This window comes from Passer montanus, unplaced genomic scaffold, assembly GCF_014805655.1.
Source record: "Passer montanus isolate IOZ18808 unplaced genomic scaffold, ASM1480565v1 scaffold54, whole genome shotgun sequence".
Lineage (NCBI taxonomy): Eukaryota > Metazoa > Chordata > Aves > Passeriformes > Passeridae > Passer > Passer montanus.
The window spans coordinates 2,270,081-2,289,673 of record NW_024370374.1 but is presented as its reverse complement, the minus strand read 5'-3'; the positions used below and the strand labels follow the sequence as shown (position 1 = coordinate 2,289,673).

The 19,593-nt window shown below is 43.1% G+C and overlaps 1 protein-coding gene across 10 annotated transcripts in view; it reads right to left on the bottom strand.

Moving 5' to 3' along the window:
- The window catches only part of MICAL2 (microtubule associated monooxygenase, calponin and LIM domain containing 2), a 72,420-nt gene extending 53,730 nt beyond the window's left edge, over window positions 1-18,690 (bottom strand). For 2 of the 10 annotated variants that reach the window (XR_005629370.1, XM_039725139.1), the window contains exon 1: window positions 18,345-18,681. The gene's annotated coding sequence lies outside the window, so the exon portion shown is untranslated. Of the gene's footprint in view, window positions 1-18,344 lie in introns of all 10 variants that reach the window. The other 8 variants (XM_039725144.1, XM_039725140.1, XM_039725148.1 and 5 more) reach the window with 7 other exon arrangements.
- Window positions 18,691-19,593: the final 903 nt, after the last annotated feature.

The following is a 19,593-nucleotide window of genomic DNA, read 5'->3' as shown; positions in this document are numbered from 1 at the left end:
GGAGGCCCGGCATTCCCCTCACCGGGGCTGGCTTTGGGAATGCAGAGCTACACAACGGGTTTGGGTCAGTCCAAAAAGGATCAGCAGATCCAAAAGTTCCACGGGAAAGGCAGGGAACAACCGTGCAACACAGCGCAAGGTGCTGCAGTGAGGCTTGAACAGCTCGGTGTGCACGCGCCTCGGGATTTGAGGCCCACTAAAAACAAATACTTAAAATCAAGGCTAAACACTTACTTTACCCAACTTTTATACTTGCCTGAGATATTTCTCTAACAGAGAAGTGAAAGTATTCATTTTCCTTTTCTCTCAAAATAATTACGAGCGGCTTCTCGTAATTATTTTGAGAGAAAAGGAACATGAATGCTGTGAAACAGTGAGACATGCCGCTGAGGGAGGGAGGGGCAGCCAGACACGCTCTCCTCTGTCACCAGAAACTCCCATTGTGCTGCCTCCCTCACACCTACCAGGGACTTTGCTGACACCACAGCTATGAAACAGTGCTTCCTCTCCACTGTTTTATTAGCTCACCCCAAGATGGTTGCATTCATAACACACAAATATCTTTGAACGTTAACTCTTGGCATAACTGGTAAGCGAGTGTGATCACAAGCTCTTAGCTCAGTGCCTTTTTCTGCTCACAGAGACGGGTTTTATGGCCTCAGCTGCTGCCGTCCAGCAGGGAAGTGGGGGAAGAGCAGAGCCAAGACAGGAGAGCAGTATCTGAACCAACCCAAGAAGAAAAGCAAGCTTGAGGCAGTGCTGATAACAGCAGGGACAAGGCAGGACCCACTGCAGGCAACAGGAAGGGACAAAAACATTTTTAGCACGGAGTGGAAGGAGGTGTTGCACACACACAAGCCTGGCCTAGCCTTCCTCTGCCTTTCCACTGGGGAGGATAGGCAGGATACCTTCTCCAGCCATAAAACCTCCCTTGTTCAACACCACAAAGCCGAGACTGAAACTAATTTTTCTGGGCACAAAATCTTCTCCTCAGGAACTTCCAACACATTCCCTTCTTGCCCATACTGAAAAACTGAGGAGTGGCATCTCAGTAGACATTTGCTCACTAGTGAAGCATTTCTCCTTGCTGTGTCAGAGGTCATATTCTCAAAAAAAGTAACATTTTGTGGTCAAAAAAGCAGGATGAGACAGGAGACTCTGGTTACTAAGGTTTCTGGATTGCTGGAAACACCACTTATTTTCTCCTTTTTTTTTTTTTTTGGCATGAACACTGTGCTGACAGATGACAGAGCTGAGGATGGTGCTCTAAGTATATACAGCTGACGGAAAAGTATGCATTTCTTTCTGAGGAGTCACTGATATTTCACTGCACTATTGTATATAACTCACTAGAAGCAATGCAATAAGGATAAGAAGTTCAACAGGGTCATTCTTGCCTATGATTAAAGTTTCCTGTTCTGTAACTGTCTCAAAGACTTAAGAAGCAATGCATTAACTGCTTACCTATAGGAGAAAAATTAACAGTGTTTGGCAAAGCACTTGAGTTCTTAGAGTATTATAATTTATCCTTTTACATCCTTCATCATATAGATCATTCTAGGGATGAAATACAGAGCCAAAAGTCTCATCAAGGTGAGTATTGATGTTGAAACTGCAAACCATGCTTTTTAAAGTGACTTTTAAACTTCCTCTAGTAGCACAATCCAAAAATAAAATGCATTTTATTTTAAACTTCACTGAAGTGGTACAGAGCTAAATAAAAATTTGGGTCAGTGAAAGGAAAAGAACAAGAGAGCAGGAAATAGGCTGGACAAACAGTTCTTTTAAGTCAGAACTGAAGCATTTGTGGGTTAGACACAAGAATTGCCATTTTAGGTCCCCTGCATGATGTATTAAGCACACACAAGATCTTGGCCTTCCACACAGCTTCCCATGGCATTGCAGGAGTCTCTGGAGGACACTGGGAAGCAGAAGAGTTCCATTTCAATGGTCCCTCCACTGTCAGAAGTTATCCCTGCCTCCTTTTTGCCTCCAGCCAGGGCCAACAGGAATGTCAGATAAGGAAAGCTGAGAAGTGCTGCTCATGCCTGGTGGCTGCCCATGAAGAAAGTGAAGATCTTGTTACAACTAAAAGGAAAGCCGTGCAAGGGAGGCAGAGAGAAAGCAAAAGTTAAAGCAAGGGCACATGCACAGATTATCCACAGGAAAGTTAATGTCTCCAGTCTTGGCCGATATTTCCTGTCAGCAAAACAAGCTCTGCTACTGCAGTCTTGAGAATACTGAAAAAAGCAGCTCCACTGTCAAAGCAATTCCACTAAGTATCTCTAGTCAGATGGATGTATGGAGCTGGTTCACATCTGCACATGGACTCTCTCAACAGCAAGCTGAGCAAGCAGTTAAGTTGACATATGAGTCATTACAGGAAAATAACATAACTTTTTGACAGCAGCACCATACAAATTGCTTGTCAGCAAGGTCTCAAGGTACTACCCACAAAAATTAAAACCCTCTTTTGGCTTATGTGTCCCACTGGAATGAGAACAACCCTAATTTAATTCAAAATTGAAGCACTTAAGTTCTTCCTTAGTCCCTTAATGCGCTGCTTTTAATACTTGAGAACATGTTCCTTGGGGAGATCGGAAAAGGATTCAATTCCTAGCATTCAATACCACTAATCCTGATTCCACTTTCAATACAACCCTAATTCTGCCATGTTTACCAAGAATAAATTATTTTATTAAGACTCCAGTTTGGCACGCAGGATACAATACATTTATTGTTGGCTTAAGGTTAGAAACAAGAACAGAAACAAAAGACTGCGGCAATCATAGCAGTCATCTATTCTGGCCCTTCCTCATCACCAGTTAAAAGTACAATATTTCTGCCCTGATTGAACTGTCTAAGATATCAATACCATCAAAAAAGTGAAGTTTGCAAGTGAAACTGGCCGTGCTACAGGGCTTCTTGAGTTTTTCAGCTTAGTTTCTACTGTGATGCACTTTGTTTTTGTGGAGACCATTTTAAATGTAAACATAGAAATATCTGGAGGAAACACAGCTTTTTGGTGGTTTGGTTTCTTTGCATGTTGTCCTAAAAATGACATAAAAGGAAAAAAGAATTCTGTGTAATTCTGGTACAAGTGAAGCTCTCATTTGCTTTGCTTATAAAACTAGTTAAAAGCATGTTGGCCTGAAATACTAGTCTTGTGCTGGCAACAGACAACCCATTCCTTAAGATGCACAATCCTACGAGAAACATCAGTGAAGGGAAGCTGCCTCTGAACAAAGCCTCACAAACTGTCTCTGTAAACAGCCAGATTACTCTTCTGTATTTTTATAAAAAGCCGACTTCCACAGAACTCCTGCAAAATAACTTTTCGGGCCAAGTATGGAATTCAAAACAACTCCTGCTGAGACACTGTGTGCCTGTGAACTTACAAGGTTACCATACACACTATCAGCTTGTTTTGCAGTGGTTATACGAGACATTTCAAACACAGGCCTTCCAACAAGTGCTGCTGTGCCCGTTTAACCTGCTGCAGCTGGAAGCACCCACGATAAAATACAGCTGGAAACATGCGCACAAGAACACTCAGGCTTGGCACTGAGTATTTTAGATATGTTCACAGGAAGCGTAAAATAAAAAGAGCTATCTGTAGGGTTTTATCTGCCACACAGACTGAGTCACATTCCACACATTTTAAAGCTGGAAGCTTTAAAAATAGTCGGGTTTGTTTCTTGATGTTACAGATCCGAGCTTTGCTGTGGGGATGCACTAAGAGACGGACAAGTAAAATGAAATCAGCCCCGTAAGGCAGCAGCTTGCATGTGTCTCCATTCACAGAAACACTGTGCTGGCAGGGGTAAAGTGTGGGAGGCTGCCCCAGGACCACATGTGCCACCCCAGGGATGGGGGCTCAGGCCTCCCCTGGGCCCAAGGACGCAGCACTTGCCAGCTTTCAGATAAATCCCAACAGAGAACTGGCAGCCACAGGGCTCACACCGTTCTGCTGCCTGCACAAAAAGTACTGTCCTGTGAGCATCACTAAAACCCTCAGATGCTCATTTTGCAAAGCAAAGGCACAGGTTTTTCAAATTAATGACAGTACATAATTTTGTATGCAGCTTATACTCAAACTACTCATCTACTTCTTAGTAATAGTATAATTTCTGAAGAATGAGTTCTAGAAAAAAGACATTTTCTTTTTATTTTTTATTTTAAAGCAATGTTGTTGTAGCTACACCAGTGGAAATTATAACGCTAGACCTTCAAGCCCAATGGTTTTAAGGAGAAATGTCTCTAGCTCAATTCTTATTCTGTGCAGGTGACAATAAGTACTTAAAAATTATTTTTTACAGGCCTGCTAAAAGCTCTGCTGCGAAGTCCCAAGTTTCCATATAGTCTACATCTTCAAAGGTAACTGTAGATGATTGTACCACAGTCATTTGGGGTTAATGCTATGCATAAACAAGATATTAAAACCTGACTCTTGTTTAGACTGGTTACGAGGAAGAACATTTTTCAGCTCTGTTGCAGTAGATGAGAAACACAATATAAACAACAGTAGAAAGTTTATGCTGATGTTTTCCTAAGTCAGGATCACAAGAACAAAGGAAGGCAGTATACCAGAAGGGTAACATCAGCCTACAAGAAAGCTTACCTCCTAAGAAAAAGCACCTCTTATTTAAGCTACAAAGATGTTATGGATGTAGTCTCAGTGAAAACAATTTAAAGGACAATCTTTAAGCTCTTTGAAACTCCAGTCTTTCTTTTCCTATAGTGACACTTGTAATTTCAAGCTCACAAGCTGGAACAGCATAGATAGTAATCACAGAAGAGGCAGTGCTGGTTGTCCTTTGATCAGCACAAGATTTTCTACTTTCAATAGGATGCTTGGAACACTGAGCCAGACTAACTTGGAGAGCAAGTAATACCCTATTTTCCATTCCCAAAATCACAGCAGCAGGGAGATGGCAGGGCCAGACACACTGAGCAGGGAGGGATGACACGAGAGGATGATGGAGAGGGAACTCTGGCACCACTCCTGCCCAGCTGCCAGTGGGAACTTCAACATCCCACTTCTCTCACAGCCCTGTGCCCTCCTCTCTGTTCCTCGCTCTCCAGTCACAGGCAAAACTTTGATGGCACAACTGTGACCATGATGAAGACAAATAAAAGCAGACCCTGTAGCTGACAGAGCCCTGTCAGCAAAATGCCTGGTATATATGAAGTTATACCAACAAAACTGAGCCACATTCAGCAGGGGTTCCTTTACTACAGCTTTCCCTTTGTATGCATGGGGACATAATTACGGAGGTAAATACACCATAAAAGAAAACAAACACATGAAGCAGTAAAAAGCAGACTCTCTTAGTCAGCATCACAGAAATGATGCTGGTTTATGGCACATTATAGGAATAATGCAGACGGATGGGGCAGCAATATAGGCCATGAACTGACACAGCATGTGGGACTGCCAGTGCCTCTGGCAGTGCCCAGGAGAGGCCACCTCATTTCTGGCAGACCCCAGCAGGGAGCAAGGGACAAAGAGTACCACCAGTCTGGAATCCTTGAAGCCACCTGATGCCCATATACAGCCTGTCTGGCCCCCCACTGATCTCCCCAGAAAGCAAAAAAGAGCAGCAATGCTGCTTCTGAGAGCTGCCCAAAATATCCACTGGAGACACCAGAAAATGCCCTCAGAGAACACTGGATGCCAAAGCAAGGCAGTCTTTTGTTTCTCCTCAGGATTTCTGTGAGAAAGGAAATTAATATTTGTTCAGGGTTTTTTGAAGCAAAACTATGAAATTATGGCTGTGCTGAAGCAAACACTCCAGGTTATGTCTTGGGGGAGAAAAAGAACAGCACCATCATTAGTTTTCATAGATTTGTGCCAAAAGCTCTCAGGAGTTTGTTTCAGATCATCTTTCCAAGCATGGATCTGTAGATCTCTGCTCTCCAGTATGTGTCCCTCTGGTTACTGAGGCTGTGGCAATTACCCAAGAGGAATAAACAGCTGGCACTGGGGCTGCAAGACCCTGAGGGCTCCAGTCCACAATAATTCATTTGGCAGAGCTGCCCTAATCTGTAGACATCAGACTTCCAGATCAGTAGCGAGGATTAATCCATTGAAAACACAGACAGGATTGCTTTGCCAATGATCAAAGAAATGAAATATTCTGGGCAGTATTTCATAGGCATACACACACATTTTTAGGAATCAACACATTCCATTGCTGTAATTTTATTTTTTTATTCCAACTTAAGGTAGGCACACAGTTCTTCCTGTGTTTTACTGGGGCATTAATGTTATCAGGTCACACTAAAATCCAAAGAAACCACAAAGTTAAAGAATCAAAGACGCCCAAAAGCAGTTTTGAGTTGTAAATGATAGGTTCCTTGGGTGCAGCAATGCCAATTCACCACCAAAAAACAACCACTGAATGGCAGTGGAGAACTGAGAAGCTGCACCCAGACAAGTCAGCCAGAGGGTGATGGGAAACCAGAAGATTAGGTTAAACACCAAACTCTGCTCCAAGGAGCATTTACATAAAAAGACAAAAACAGAAAGAAAGCTACTCTCTTAGTTTTGTATCTGTCTTATGTTTTTTGTCCTTGTAAATTGGACCCACAGTTACCAGAAGAGATTGGAAAAGACATAGTTTCTGAAAGTAGAAACAGTATTTTTGGAAGAAAATGTGCAGGACAATTTCTACCCTCCCTCTGCCCAGACTTCCCAAAAAATGAAGAAAAACAAAGTATTAAAAAAAACCCAAATGAAGATGCCAAGAGAGTTACAAAAACATAATCTATTTCTGCTGCAGAAAAATCTTCACAGTCAAGCTACAGAATATATCCTGAAATATTAGTTTTGGGACATCCACCAGAAAAAGGAAAAAAAAAAAAAGACCCATGGGAGTAATAGAGCAATATGCTAGGAAGTAGTCCCATCAAGAAATTTAAAAAAAATCTCTGAAGGCAGAACATCATTAACCAACAACAGGAGGGATGACAAATGCATCACTGTTTTCACAAGGCAAGCTGAGATATAGTCAGGATTAAATTATGATTCATCTTCTCCAGCACAGCAAAGTTTACTAGAAACTGTGAAATACCAAAAAAACACTTCTTAATCTTCATCACACAGCTAAGGTTTTTCTCTATGTAAGTCCTATCAACAGTATTGAAGGTCAGAGCTGGTTGCACCTTCTCTGTTGAAGTTTTTATGCAATAATGGCCATTTCCTTCCAGTCATCTCCCAAACTGAATGACCTGTGCTGTAATATGTAGATGTTATCATCATGCTCTTCATTAGTCATCCATTCATTTGGAAAACTTACTTTATCACGTACCTGTATTTCACTGCATGTAACTGAACAGACATTGTAGGAATGCAAGCACTTTTAAAGTGCCAAGGCAAAGGACAATGTGGATTTTCTAAAAGGTTACTTTTCTCACTGTCATCTAGTCCTAACATTCATTTTACTGTAAGAAGAGTCAAAATCTCTCAGTGAAAGCATGCATGTGTGGCCAGCACCAACACACATGCCTGAAAGGCAACGTGAACAGGGCATCTAAAGAGTTGAGCCTGTGTAAGTGCAAAAACATCACAGGTATGTTACACAGACCCAGGATTTGGAAAACTTTATCACGTACCTGTATTTCACTGCATGTAACTGAACAGACATTGTAGGAATGCAAGCACTTTTAAAGTGCCAAGGCAAAGGACAATGTGGATTTTCTAAAAGGTTACTTTTCTCACTGTCATCTAGTCCTAACATTCATTTTACTGTAAGAAGAGTCAAAATCTCTCAGTGAAAGCATGCATGTGTGGCCAGCACCAACACACATGCCTGAAAGGCAACGTGAACAAGGCATCTAAAGAGTTGAGCCTGTGTAAGTGCAAAAACATCACAGGTATGTTACACAGACCCAGGAGGTTTTCAGGCAGCGCTGCCGCTTCATTCCCATATATTGACATGAGGTTACGTGGAGCAGCCACAGCTGATGGGGCACCCTGAAATGCTGCCATGTGTGACTGCACGGTGCTTACTTGAGCGTGGTGTTTTCAGGGTAGAGGAGATAAGAGGCATCACATTTCTTCCTACAGCTACAGGAAGACAGAGCTAAAGCTGCTTTGGTGCCCCAGCTCTCAAACAGCCTGTAATTTTCAGAAAGGGAAGGGATTAACTGGTTCGGGGTTCACAGAGTGCCCAGTACCCAAGGTGCTGATTAGAACTGGCTTTGTAAGAGAAAGCAACAATTTAGGAAGGCAAGTGGTTTGCAGAAAACATATTGGGTCAAGTTGGTTTTGCTTTAGCTGAGCCCACATCGCTGATCCCCTGGGCATCACGTTCCTCCCTCACTGTGCCTGCTCTGCCAAGAGCAGGGACTGGGGGATGAGGACGGTCAGAACATTGGAAGTTTTTATCCAACTGCAGATCAGGAAACCCAGAATCCATTCATCCAATGTACCTACACAAAGCAGACCAACTGAAGACACTGAAGATGTGTTTCATTATTATAGTTCCTTAATATATAGTTCAAAGAGCTTTAGTATTCCCCAATTTATAGAGACCAAGAAGGAGAACAGAGAACTGACCTTCAGAAAAAGGATGGAGAGAAAAATGTCTGAATCTAAACTATTCCCAAAAGAAATACTGTTCAGTGCTCCACTTTACAAATACAATTTTTTAAAAAAAACCATTTTGTTACTGAGCCCAAGACCTTATGTTGGCTTGGACTTCATTCTATTGCTAAATTAGTACAGATTTCTGCCTCTCTTCTGCATGCAGGTAAACAGTATTGCTTTTATTTCACTGAAATGTGTAACCAGATCTTTATCTATGCTACAGTTATCAAGGTTTAGTTTACTAGGAATAAAGAGTTGGCTAATGCTTTAATACTGTATTACCAGTGTGATTAAACACCAACACAACCAGTGCCCCAAAAGCCATATGCACAGAACAGGCTTTGTTGCAGCATCTTTCATAAGTAGGACATCCTTGGAGCTTACTACGTGGGCTCTGAGGTCACAAACCCATGAAAACAGCAGAGAAACTCAGCTTTTCTACCCCGACAGGAATTTTTTAATATATTTTAGCCCCCTCCCCACCACCACCACAACAATTGCTTGGAACTGCTACTTGGATTACCAAAGAGAAAAAGCCAGTGATACACTGCATTAAAAAAGTTTGGGACACCTGGCTGGCACACCAGGTCCAAAAGGATGCATTTTACATGCTATGAGCTCACACGCATCAAGGAGAAAAAAATTTGAATCAACAGAAAAACTAAATCTCAGGTGAAGATGAAAAGCTGTTTATATCAGCTCTGGAAACAAAAATTTCAAGAAACAGTGCTTTATTTTGTGTGCAAGTTATATCACAGCCAGATACGACTTAGAAAACAAAGAAAACTCACATCAGTAAAAAAAATAAAGAAAAAGCTCACATGCCAGGCCAGGTATTTCCATAATGCATTTCTAAATCAGAAAACCTTATGAAAGGAAGTCTGGAAGTGATTGCCACAGTCACTGAGTCAGTCCATTTCCTTAAGGTACAACATGAGAGGTTTTACCCCTGCCCTCATTCCTGCCAGTGCAGCGCACTGTGAAGCACATTAAGTTCAAATCCTCCAGCACCTCCTGTGTGCAGCACAGACTATCCCAGCACAGGCTGGAACATCCCTGTCCCCTTGGTGCTGCTCCTGGTGCAGCTGGGCAGGACTCTCAGCCCTCGTGCTCCCACCAAAGCCAGACTGAGCACCACCTTTTCACTGATGCTATCAACTTCAGGCGATTCCTTTCAAAATGGGCACATGAGACAGACCAGTCTGTGCCTGGGGGAAATGGGCTCCTCTCTGGGCAGATTAACCTGCTACCTCAAACTGCCCGTTTAAAACCACACACACACAGATCCAGGGAATGTTACAGTGATTTGGCTTGGGAGCACATATTCCAGCGCTCCTGCGGCCACTAATGATGTGGAGCCTTCCACAGGAGAAACTTTTGCTGTATTTCATTTGATGGTTTATCTGTCCTCCATGATCAGAATTCTGCCTCCCTCCACCACACACAGCAGGGGCTCTTCCACCTCTGCCCTTCCCTGACCACCAGTCCTGCCAGAGAACACAACCAGTGACCTTCCTGGGGGAGCAATACAAGGTAACACAGAAAAACCTCAAAAGCCCTGGTGATGAAGGGTTTGCTTACCAGATGCCTAATGCATAAGTCAACAACATCCAGAAAAGTTTATTCCTAGCTTTCTGTGATTGACAGGACAAGCTAATAGTGCTAGAATCCTGTTTTCTTCACTGGACAAAATATGCCATAGGTTTGCATAAAAGAAGACTAAAAAAATTGCGAAGAGGTAGAGGTTACAGATGTTGAGCTGGCTGCTACAACTCTCCTCATGCTGCCCATGAATATATAAACAGAGTCTAAGGGAGATTGCTAGGAAAAAAGTGCAGAAGGCAGCCTAATTCTGGATTCCTAATATCCAGCATATCAACTAATTATGAATCAACTTTTGCAGAGCCCATTTCCCCAAGGCATCTTGGCAGGCAGGGTATGGCAACACATGTGAACAGTTCACCTCGGTATTTTCAGGTCAGTGCAGCACCAGGCAGAGAGCACCCTCGCTTTCTGAAAACAGAAGTTGACAGCTTTGCACAGGCCCCTTCCAGCCCAAATTCTTGCTGCTGGGGCAGCTGCACTTCGGTGCTGGCTCCTTTACCTTTCCTGGCAGGGCCACTCCGGAGTCACCCCGTCTCGTCTGGCAGCTCTTAGGCAGAGCTCTGATCATCTCCAGCAGGTTAAAAGGTCAGCTGAGTAAATCCGCTTAAGGCAGAGCCCGGCAGGCAGGGCCAAGGATCACAACAAGGACGTCCAGCATTGCTGCTGCTAATGTGGCTTCACCACCGTGGCTCTGCAAAGCGCTGGAGCCGGAGAGGAAACACCCTGGGCACAGGGGGAAGAGTGCACCCAGCTCTGACAGACTGTGTGACTGCACAGGCACAGACACTTCTGGGGTTAAACACAATAAATACAATGTCCTTGCACTCCCAGGCAGAAACCCCAGATTTCAGCAACAGCTACCTACACAATCACCAGGTTGTTTTCTCCCCTTTCTTACCTATGCCCTATTTTTCTGAACCCTGCAAGGCCGCATTCACCGGTGCATCCCACAGCTCAAAGCTGACAATTTTACTGCTGGAAGTTTAGTTAACAGCGATAAGAACATAATCTAGAATACGGACTTAGAGGAGAAAAGAAACAGGTAAAGGCAAAGAAACTGAATGAGCAATTAAAGTAGAATTTTGGTGGAAGAAAGAACCTTTGGCCCAAGTCTCGCTGCCACTGACACTTTCTGACAGAAGTTCACAACAGCCTTGTGACACTGCCCAAACCCTCCAAGTCACAGTATCTTTAGTGAAATTTTCCATCATGCTATACAAGCAAAAAGCTCAGCTGTCTCCACCTCTCCTGAGCATTGGCAAGGTTATCATTACAGTGTCACTGCTGTAAAACAAACCCAGTCATCTACAATTGCAGCAAGGAGAGGATGGCACTGCTGAGACCAGGGGAGGGACTGCACCTGCCAGGGTGTGCCAAGCGAAACTTGCCATCAGCACTGCACATGACTAAGCACGTATTGGCTATGCCAATACCCAGGCACCCAGCTGAAAGAAAGGTCATTTCTCCTTACCTCCCCCCTCCCACGGAGCAGTGAACACGGGAAAGCCAGAGCATTGCAAATGAAGCTTGAGAAACCTTATGAATAAAAAAAAAGCCCAACATATCACAAGATGCAAAACGACTCGTCACACAGGACAGTGACTACAAATACTCTTTTTAAGATTAAACTTTATCAAGTAAGAAATATCAGAAATGTGGATCCCATTGCCAAAAATAGAAAGGAAATGCAGACACACTTAATGGAGACTCTCCATGTGAATACAGATCTGTTTGGCAATTAAACAATTCATGTAAATTTCACCTTTTTTTGCTTCATTCTAATTGTGAGAGGTAGTATTTATGTTGCCAATACTAGTTTCTAGTCATGAGGTCCAAAATAATCTATTAGCTTTCATTTTAAATTCCCCAGACCTGGCAGAAAAGAGACAAGGGCTCACTCCTCCGGATAATTCTTCCCAAAGAAATCAGAATCATCATTATAATCACAATAGAATCATCAGCCAAAAGGAAGAAAACACTGTTTGATTTCAACTCCTCCTCCAAAATTAAAAGAAACACTTATTTCAGCCCTGTGACTGGCAAAATATTCCAGCTAAATATTATACAACAGATAAAACCCAAAAGAAATGTGGAAAATTTGGAATCAAAACACGAGGTGCTTCTTAGTATGACAAAGGTGCATTTTTTTTTTTTCATTAGAGGAAACAGTCACTAAAAATAAACATACTGATGGCTTCCATGAACTCACCAGAAGCACTGATCACCTTACAATGCCTCTTGAAACCTACCAGTTTTCAAGTTGGGCAAAGTCATGAACTAAGTTGGCTTTGTAGAAGTCCCAGTAACTCTCTCTTGCCCACACTTTGAATCAATTTTGCATGTGGGTTGGCCTACTGGCTGCATAACTGATTAGGGAGAGAGGCAAGGAAAACCCTGCCATCCTTTGCTACTCCAGTAGAGCAAATAAAACTGAAAACTAGTGGTTCACATTCTTTGTTCACTAGGACTATTAACGCAAAAAAAAACCTGTGATACATCTGCATTGATATTTACCTCTAAATGAAAGCTTGTGTGCAAATGTAAATCTGCTATAGTATGTATGTCATTCCTGCATATATGTTGGAAATTAATGAACTAAGAGAGACACTCAGATAATTACACAGCTGGTTTTCAGAAGCCAGTGGCTGTGGTTCTATTGGCTTGAGATTTCAAACAAGCCAAATCGCATCACAAACATGTATCCTATCAAGTTCTGGGTCAGAATCCACAAAACTGTACAACAAAAGGCAGAAGTTTCATAATGACACTACTTTGCAGAACCACCTGAAGGATGCATACAGGTGCTGCCTTAGAAAAAGCTGAGCCAAGAAACTCTGTCAAACAGAGCATTAAGTTATTAATGGGTTTTACTGAGTGTCAGGCAGAACCTGGGACTAACCTCTGTAAGGGAAGAGTATTGTGAACAACACACTAAAATAGCTCACCTTGCCATATAGTTCCTTTTGGTCTCTATTAATGCCTGACAAACAAAATAATTGGAAGACATTTGATTCCGTAACTGAGTTTCAAGATGCTCTACACACAAGTTACTAATACCATTAATCTTTAAGTCAGGTAGTAGCTGAACAAGTAGCTATAGACAGGTGTGGTGGTCTATATCTAAATGCATAAATAGGGCCTTAAGATGTCAAGCTTCTCCAGTTGTCATGAAATAGCATCAGAAATTCTGCTGGAACCCTCTAAGTGCAGGCACTCAGCAATCCTGGAGCCCTCTGGGCAAACGTATCCAGCAAACAATCATAACTCTTTCTTCAGTCAAAAAGAAAGACAGAGAGAAAATAACACTGCCCTTGGCATTTCTGCATAGCTAAGTGTGAGATAAAAACCTCGTAGCCCTCCTTTCCCACATAAGTACACAGAGGTGAATGCTCCACTGTGACTTTTCATTCCCAGGTGGGAAGGAAATCCAGAGAGGAACCCTTCTGTCAGAGTGAGGGTCCAGCACCCAGCACTGCCAAGCTCCCGGCACCTGACACTGCTCCTGTGCCAGCACCTGCTGCACCACATCTCCCAAAGCCACATCTCCCCTGCAGGGCTGCCAGCCCCAGGACACCCTAACTCTGCCCTGAAGCACAAACCTGCCCTGCCCGAGGTCAGCATCCTCCTGAGCCCTCCTCCAGGGGAGAACCGATGCTCCTGGAGGAATAATGCTGTTCCCCTCTGCTCTGTTCTATCTTTAACCTGAAACTGATATGTGATGTAGTCATCAGAAATACTCCACAAGGGATACTGGATACTAAAGGCAGTATTTTCCCCATGATCTGCACAAAGCTGACCTGGTGCACATTAACCTATTTTCCCATCTGCTTATCTAAGCATCCCAGCTACAAGTAAGATGTGGCTGAGCTGTGGCCGTGCCTCCCTGCAGCGTGCAGAGCAGCTCTCAGTAGGTGCTGGGGAGGGTTGCATTACCCACCACCCCTGTGCTGCAGCTCAGATACCTACTGCCAAATATATCCCAGGTACCCAGGACAAGGCCCAGCACACCAGAAAGATTTGCACATTGTCTCCAATTCCCTCTGCCACACAGGGTTATTTATACACCGTGGCACACAGCTGCCACAGGGCAGCATCACACTGTGCTGTGTGCCAGCAGTGCAGGCAACAGATTCCAACCAATCCCTGCTCCTCGACACTTTCACCAGGAAGCAGCTCACAAACAGAGTAACACCAGTTTTGTGCACTGAAAAATGTGCGCTATTCACTCCCAAAAAATAAAGTTAACCACCCTAACCCTTCTTCCCTCTCATACACAGCCCCCCCAACAGAACAGAAAGATGGTTTCTTTTGTCTGAGCAGATTCACTGTGATATATTTAGCTGTTTACACAAGCTTTACTCTTCCTAATACATTTTTGGGACACCTAATGTTGACTTGGTGCAACGGCAGAGTTTCCGAGAGTAAGTACAGTAAGAGGAATTTGATTACATCCACAAACTCAGTTTCTGAATGCACCAATAGTTCATATTTATGAAGCTTGTGTCCAAGCCTTAAACATGTGCATGTTTCTGACATTCAGTCAAGCACATTAATGTTCTGAATGCAAATATTGTACACAGAGGTGTCAGCTGTTACTTTTAAAAATCCATAGATAGAAAGGGGAGGAACCTACACTCTGCATTCACACTCTGAAATCTTAAAAATGGCTCCATACTTCAATATTCTTCTGTCTCTACAGCCATGTAATTACTGAAACAATTTTCTGAACTGACAGAAACAGTTGGCTGCATAGGTGGCAACCATAGGAATTTGTAGCACTCAGTGAAAGGGGAAAATCAAACACCAAGCAGAAGGCCAGGAGATCAGATCTGAATGAGAACTCGTTCACATAAATTATCCAAGCCCAAATATCACATTCCATCAAAGCTCTCCGAGTTCACCTAGGATGGAAATGAGACCTGGAGAAGTAAGCTCTTGTGTCAGCATGCTCACTCCTTTATTGCCTCTGAAAGGAGAAAAGCAATGGCAATTCAAGTGCACAAGCAGATCCTGTGTCTGACCCACAGCTGGGGTGAATGATGACATGGGGGTGATTAGCACTGACTGCATATTTACCACCATGAAGTCAAGCCCAACACAAGCCCATTTTTTCTTCTAATCAGCTCAGTTTGCTATTTTAAATTATTCCCAGTGAGCACAAGGTGCCATAAAGACAATCAATAAAAAACAGCCTGATAACAAGCATGTACAACAGGTGAATCTGTATGAAAGGAGGTAAAACTATGAATAAACAGAACCCAAAAAGTACCCAGTATCTTATAAAGTTCTCCTATAACCAGTGGATTTTCCTCAGCTAGAAAGGGTGTCAGCAGAGAACATTGCATTCCGTTCTGAATTCCTCCCTTGGCTTTTAGCAACTGCCTTCAGAGCCTGCATTTGTTTCTGCAAATCCTCCTGTGCTGCTCCCTGCGTGCATGAGTTTAGAGGGCAAGGGTATTGCACATCCCTGACACCACTAACAGATGGGGCTCACCTCAGCCAATAACACAGATTATGGTCTTTGCAATACACTCTTATCCGATTACACACAAAAAGAATTCCGCTATCTGCCAAACACGAGTCTTCTCAAAGACAGGGGAAAATTTGTCTTCTGCTCCACCTTCTGCTTTGCTGTTTACAAAATTGTTCTGTTCAGTTGGTTTTTTTTTTTTCCTGGACTCTATCATACATGATTTGCACATCAAAGGCTAGGGAAAAAAATCTTGGAAGACTTAAAAGCTTTCCAGTTAGCTATGGGAGTCACCTGTTCAGGTATGAAAATGACAAAACATTACCAGAATCAGGTATTTTAATGTCCTTAGTCTTCTAAAAGTAACACTATATAATAAAAATAGCATGGTTCCAGTGTCTCACCACCCCCACAGCAAAAAATTTCTTCCTGACAGTTAATCTAATCCTGGCCTCTTTCAGTTTAAAGCCATTACCCCTCGTCCTATCACTATCTGTCCCTGTAAAAGGTCCCTCTCTGGCTCTCTTGTAGCCCCTTTTGGTACTGGAAGGGTGGTCTAAGGTCTGTTGAATTACCACAGAACTATTTGAAGTTGATTACAAAGCACCCCTGCTTATTCCCAAGAAAAATTTCACATGGCTTTGGAATTCTATTTTGATGCTTGGCGACGGAAGCAATAGAGAAGGATGAACTGTAGCACCCCTTTGGGCATTACTGAAGTCTAAACAGGCAATAAGCTGCGAGCTTAAAAGGTCTGAGAAGGATTTATGGTGGACTAACAGATCCAAAGAAACTGCTTTTGAGGAAGCTAAAACTCCACAACACACAATGCCAGGCACAGTCATTTTAAAAACGGAATTGGTAATGTCCCCATGGCTGGATGCAGCAATTGGAGAAACTGCCGCCATTATTTCTCCAGAGCATGGCAGAGGGGATGCCAGAGCCAAGAACACTAGTCCATGTAACTCCATCACACAATTCCATAAACCACCTGCCTCACCAGGTTTTGCAATCACAACTCTAGGGGGCCAAAAGCAAGAAAAAACAAACCCAAGTTTTGTCCCAGTTACATCAGTGCTATGGGGACATTGAAATAAGAACAATTAGAATTTAATTAAATTTAAGCTACAGCAATAGTGTCTTTCTAATTTGTGCTGTGGTACCACCTACCTTTCCTAACAGAGGGGTTGCTCTTGTTCCTCTCCCCACACAGTAAATTGCCCACAGAAATTTGGAGGAGATAATAAAAACTCTGAAAACATAACCCCCACTGAACACAGGGTTACCAAGCCAGAGCAGAAAGAAGGCTTGATAGCACACACAGCTCAGATTTAGGGACAAATCTGAATTTTTTTTTTCCTTTCATGGAACTAGGAGTCTAAAAATAATTTTGGGGAAGTTTTTACTTGCTTGTTAACGTAACTATGCATACATGAAAGAGTTAGTCATCTTCTCCAGGTCAAAAATAAACACAGCAATTTTCAGAATGTGTCACAATACAATATTAACTGCGTATCTGCACAGTCACTGAATCAGTGGACACTTAATAGTCTTAATTTAGAATATCTATATTTTCTGGAATCAGTCTAATGTACCCTGAACTACTAATACCACCTCTGAAAGAGTCAGTTTGCTGTATAAACACCTCTAAAATTGGTCCCAGTGATGAGAAACAAGCAGCATGCCCTCCCTGCACAGCTGAGCTGCCAGACACAGAGCAGAGGCTGCTCTGTGCAAGTTCATGGGCTCCTCACAGAAAGAGTTTGAACGGGAAAGGTGCAGCCAAGAACTTGCTCACACACAAAACTCACACACCGAATTCCTATGATACAGGTACACATCTATTATAGAGATGCATGCAAGCCAGGCTGCCAGCACAGACACACAAAGCAACCCCTCAGCCTTTCTGCAGCTCCTTGACTCTGGATCCCACACGTGGGCAAGCTGAGAAAACAGAAGGACCATTGGGAGGCAGGTCTTAGTTTCAGACACCTGAAACTGTCTTCATTTTAAGGGAATCAAAACACACCGTGCCCTAAAGAAGCAAAGCCTCTTCCACTAGGAAAAGAGAGCTTTTCTGCTGACACCAGGGGAATCAGAGTGAGGCAAAGAAACAGACACAGGTTACCAAGCATTCACAACAAATGTTACAGCCACATGGAAGAGTCCCAATGGGAAACATATAGCATTTCAAAGTTTTCCCTTTTCAAGGTACTAGTTATAAAATACCCGAGCAGTGAGACAGCTGGAGCAGATACAAGGTATGTGCTAAAAGAGGTGAAAGACTTAAAGCACAAGTCATGAAGAAACTGGAGAGCAATCACCTCTCCTGTTTATGGTTTCTTACACTTAAAGAACATCTCCAGCCAAAACATAGGCTCTCTCACCTCCACAAGGAACGGGATATCAACAGGAGACTAGAAAACCCCGCTTCAGCACATCTTAATAAAAACAAAACCTTTTCAGATCATCCCTCTAGATTCTAGGCGAAACTGAAGGAAATCTGATCTCCCCACAAACAGCACCACCCTGATGTCAGGGATCTGGTAATGCCACACAACTTCAGAGCAACATTGAGGCAATTAACTAAAAGCGAACAAAAAAGAAATTCAGAGTGAAACAGACGACTTCCCATTTGTATATGCTTTCCTTTATACTAATTTGTTAAGAAGTCACCTGATTTTGCAGACAGGGCAAGAAAAGTCACATCACTTGCGGCAGACCACACGGCAAGAGGAAGTGGAATGAAGCATGGTTCAGTTTCCCTGCAGAACTTCATTTCTCCACCACGCACTCTAAGATGCAGCTGCAGTATTTTTTCCTAGTACCATGAAAAGAACAGCACCAACCAGCATCAAACAGCGCTTTAAAAGGTGTGTTTGCCAGGTATCAACGCTGCGGGTCCATTTGGCACGAGAAAGGACAATACTGCAGCAGTAATGGTGAAAAGGAGAACTGAACCAGAGCTATGAGTCAAATGCCGTGTCACAAAGCAGCCTCCCAGCACACAGACCCGCCGTGCACAGGAACCAAGGTGTAGGGAAAGGACTGAGAATTCAGCAACCCCAAGTTTCAGGTGAAGAAGCCCCTGGTGCCGGTGCTGTTAAGGCACGGTGCCCACTGACATCAGCTGATTTATGAACACTGATATCTTCTGGCGTGTGTTAATGGTGACCCCATCATCCCAGGCCCCTGCTATTGCCACTGCAGGCTCGGCTATCTGCCCGAGGGGGAGGCAGCAGCGATAAGGAGGAGCTGGGGCAAGATTCAACTCACGGGAGTGAAGTGGCTAATTACTCCTGTGAACAGTTTTAAAAGATACATTTTAGACTCTAAAGCTTGTGTTTTCGAGCAGAGAACTGTAAATTTGTATGTTTTCTCTATGTCTAAAGAAGTAAAACGTGACAAAAACTGAGACTAAGGTAAGATTCAGGCGGAGTTAAGATTTAAGAAAAGAGACAGGCTGAGAGTTGAGTCAACAGTTTTAATTCTTAAAACCTTTACTGACCTCATAACACACAGAAAAAAAAAAATCTCTAGAGTTATAAGCAAAAGTCTGTTGCTGCTTCAGTGCAATTTCTCAGACACATCCTCCAGAAAGGATAAACCCTGTTTTTAGAGAAACACCCGGACACCTCAAACTAGGCATAAGTGGGCATACACTCAGAGTGCCTGTGCCAATGATAACAGACATGAATTCCAGTTCGGTTGTCAGACAATCTGTTTTCCACCCATGTCATATAATTAGCACCCAAAATAAGGTGGCGAAATGAGGGAAGCAAGATGCCCTCTTTTCTGCCAGATCAAGGCACTTCGTGAGCATCAATTAGATGTTAATGTCCCTGGGAGGCAAGCGTGACAAGTCTTATTAAGCCATTTTAAAGATTAGAACACTGAGTCACAGAGAGATTAAGGACTTCCTCAA